The following is a 3,622-nucleotide window of genomic DNA, read 5'->3' as shown; positions in this document are numbered from 1 at the left end:
CTCTCTTCACAAGCATCCAGTCCGATGCCTTTTCAGGTCTTGTTCTGAGCTGTACTGACAGCCGTGCACCGCCCTGATCCATTCCGGCGGGTTAGGTCTTGTGAGAATGCAAAGACAGGTGGAGGATTCTGACCGTAGGATTCTCGGGCATCCATCTCTGCGTCTCTTTGGATAAGTCATCCCGATGGCATCTTGTTCCTGCAGGGTTCTCTGAGCCTGGCCAGCTCACCTTCCGTCTCACCTCGGTCATCTCATTCCGAGTTCTCTGGACCCTCAGGGTCGTTCTTCTTGCCCAGAGTTTTCTGTCCCTGTTGCGTCCCCTCGTTTGTCCTGTGCTGTGTCACGGGTGTTGGTGTGTGTTTGGCCGGGAGCTGCTCTGCCTTGCTGCTCAGTCTGGGTGTAGGGGTACGAGGGTAATAGTGCCGGGGGCTTGAAATTTGTGATGTGGGGTGTGGTTAGACTGTAGAGGGTATTCCTAGATTGCCACAAGATGTCTGGAGCTGTCAAGGTATCCTGCAGCACTCTGACTGTTGTCCTGACTCTGTTTCAGATGCAGAGAGATGAAATCCGTGGCAGAGCCCCCCATCCTGGGTGAGGGGCTCCCCTGAGAAGATCGATCGCTATTCAAGGTGAGAGTCACACATTTCACATTTATTGGCACTCCAGTGCAGGCCACCTGCATTTACAGCTTCAAACAGGTGAGTCCCTTGGTAACCCCCCTGGGCAGCAGCTGGAGCCTGCTCCGGGCTGGGCTGCGGGAGCAAACACTTGTGGCTGACACAGCTCCACACTGAGGGTACTTGGGAAAACACCTGCCTTGTCCTGGAATTTTTTTTTTTTGAGCTTTTGACAAGGTTTTAATCATCACCTTGGTAAAAATAAATGGTAAGGACTGAAAACATGAGAGGCTGGCAGGTTATATGCACGAAAGACAACTTTTTTTTTCTTAAATATTTGTGCAGCCTATATCTTAATTTTGAGACTCTTTTTTGGTCAACTTTATTGTAAAAACCCCTTATTTTCAAGTTAGCTGCTTCAATAATGAATTTGTTTTACAAATAGCCGCTAATGTCCGAAGGTTAAAGCACTAACACCAACATCCCACCTCTTTTATTTTTGCAGCAAAATTTTATCTTTACTAAACTTGAAACTTGATGTTTTTGCAGGTAGTAAGTTAAAGAAGGTGTTTATCTGCCCATCACTGATAGTCAGGGTCATGAAGAAATTGCTCTAGTGTTCTAAAATAAATGCAGATTTTTAGGCCTCTCCCATTCTCTCTGACTAGCAGCATGTGAATTGATTTTTGATCTCCTTTCTGCTGGTGTCTGTGGGTTTTAAGCGGCATGGAGAAGGTGTCTATGGACATGGCACCCAGGGAATGGTGCTGGGAAGGGCAGGATGGAAAGGAGCTGCTCAGGAACCCAGAGCAGCAGTGGAGTGGGAGCTGGTGCTGCTGCCTCAGTCACACCCTCCTGGACAGTCTGTGCAGTGATAATATTCCTACTTTCCTTCCTGAACCTGGGGTTGGAGGAGAACACGAGTCTTGGCATTGATGGAAAGGGGAACTCGAGGGAAAAACTGCTGTTTGTGTCCTTAGAGAGCAGTGGGAAGAGCCTGGGAGAAATCCTGGCTGGCTGAGGGATCCTTGTGTCCCCTCAGGAATAAATCCCTGCGTCTCCTCAGCCCTGCTGGTTTGCAGTAGCGTTTGTACACCTTTCGCTGCAGCTGTGGTTCTTAATAACTGGAAGTCCAGGGATTCTGGGCGATTCCCATAAGTTCTCCTGTTTTGTAGGAGCTGCACGGTGAGGTCAGCATTCTGAGGGAGGCCCTGGCACAGCTGCCAAGGGCAAGGAACGTGGAGCATCCCGGGGCTTCTCCCGCCCGAGTTTCTCCCGGAGCGTGCTGCGTGTCGTGCCGGATGTTTAACCCGGGTTTGGGGTGTTCTCCTGCAGTCCCAGCTCTAACTGCTGCCCCCGAGCCCCGGCCTTGCTCTGTCCCAGCACTGAACCTGGCAGGTGGGTGTGCTTTTCCAGCCCTTGAATCCCACGGGCAATCCCAGATTCCCGGAGCTCCCCGAGGCACAGCCTGGCCTCCCTCCCTGGGAGCTGCACCTCAGTCTGCCTGGACCAAGGCCATCCTGTTTGAGACTTTATTCCTGTTGCTTTTCCTCTTGCAGGTTGTGGGCAAAAAGGAGAGAGCCAGTAGGAAGTGAAGCCACTGGAAGGCCTTATCCCAGTCCAAGGTTGGATGGGAGTAACTGGACCTGTTGAATTCCCACTTCCCTTCAAATCAGAGCAGAGGAAGCAGATTTTAAACCATCATTCCATGAACTTTCACCAACTTCATGACTCTTGCAAAAGTTTTCAATGTTAGAAATTCCTGAGCTTGTTTTCCAGGCAGGCTTGGATTTAGATGTTATTCCTTCCTTTTAATTGAAGGAATAACTCTGATTTTCTCTCTGATTTTAGTAAGGGAATATTTATTTATTCCAATTTTCCATCCTAATTGGAATTTTTGTACCTTGTAGAGCACATTTCCAAGGAAATTTACCTAATTAATATTGGTAAATCAGCAATTGTCCAGCACCATCTCCACAAAATTCTGTGAATTCCCAAGAAAACTTTGAAGTATTTATTTGCCACGATTCGTCTCTTTGTAAAGTTCAATTTACTGCATTTTTAATTACATAAATGCCATTAAAACCTGAATCCAGGCCTAGCTGCTGTTCCTTGGACACAAGGGGCTGGTTCTTTCCTACCTTGGCACATTTGGATGTTTGTCCAAAATGAGCTTCCCGCTACAATAGAATTTGTTTCCAAGCAGAAGTGGGAATTGTCTAGAAAACCTTCTGTTCTGGGGGGCACTGGGTTTGTTTCCCTTATTGCTGCATAATTGAGGAAAGCCATGGCGCTTTTTTAGGCAGTGGCAGGAGGTGAGAGCTGCGTTTATTTAATTTTGTATTTTATTTTTTGTTATTTTTGTATTTTTGTGCTCTTTTGTTGTGGTTTTTCATGTTGCGTTTTGTGGTTTTTCAAAGACTTTTTCTTCAGTTTTTTAATTTTTATTTTTTTTCTTTAGCTATTTATTTACTTGTTAAAACTACTTTTCGTTTTTTATTTTTATTTTTTTTAAATTTTTTTTCCACTTTTTTGTTACTTTGAAATTTTTTTCTTTTGGTATTTTAATTTTATTTATTATTTTCTATAGTTTTGGTTTATTTTTTCATGTTTTCTTTGTTCCTTTTTTTTTTTCCCCATACTCTTTCTTCCCCCAGGCGCCTGGGGGTTTGGCTGTTGGCAAGAAAGATGAGAAATGACCTCGGTGCCCGCTGGACGTCCGGATGTCATAGAGAGCGCAGTTGGCAAAAGCTCTGTATTTTCTGCTCCATAAAACTCCTGAAGGGAGAAAGCTGTGACCACCGTGGTGCCGTTTTTTCCTTCCCAGCCCCGACCAGGTCTCCTCCTACCCGTGCACAGTGTTACCAGCAGCAGCCTGCTGTCCAGGCTGTCGAGGCGTATTTCAGAGGGAGCAATAAAAACAAAGTAGACGTTTTATTTTGAACTCTCCGACCCTGCTTGTTTATTAGCAAAGAAATCCAAAACAAAGCGAACAAAAAAAGAAA

The 3,622-nt window shown here is 45.8% G+C and overlaps 1 long non-coding RNA gene across 2 annotated transcripts; it reads left to right on the top strand.

Moving 5' to 3' along the window:
* Window positions 1–559: 559 nt before the first annotated feature.
* On the top strand, window positions 560–3,415 carry LOC136295808 (uncharacterized). Of its 2 annotated transcripts, none has more exons than XR_010722804.1 (4): window positions 560–629; window positions 1,793–2,015; window positions 2,177–2,242; window positions 3,275–3,415. It is a non-coding gene; the product is annotated as an uncharacterized lncRNA (long non-coding RNA). The 2 variants fall into 2 exon arrangements; XR_010722803.1 differs by having other exon boundaries at window positions 625–698.
* Window positions 3,416–3,622: the final 207 nt, after the last annotated feature.

Source organism: Chamaea fasciata, unplaced genomic scaffold, assembly GCF_029207755.1.
Source record: "Chamaea fasciata isolate MVZ Bird 193981 ecotype frontalis unplaced genomic scaffold, bChaFas1.0.hap1 SCAF_12, whole genome shotgun sequence".
In the NCBI taxonomy this organism is placed as follows: domain Eukaryota; kingdom Metazoa; phylum Chordata; class Aves; order Passeriformes; family Sylviidae; genus Chamaea; species Chamaea fasciata.
The sequence above is the reverse complement of the archived record's forward strand: the minus strand, read 5'-3'. Positions and strand labels throughout refer to the sequence as shown.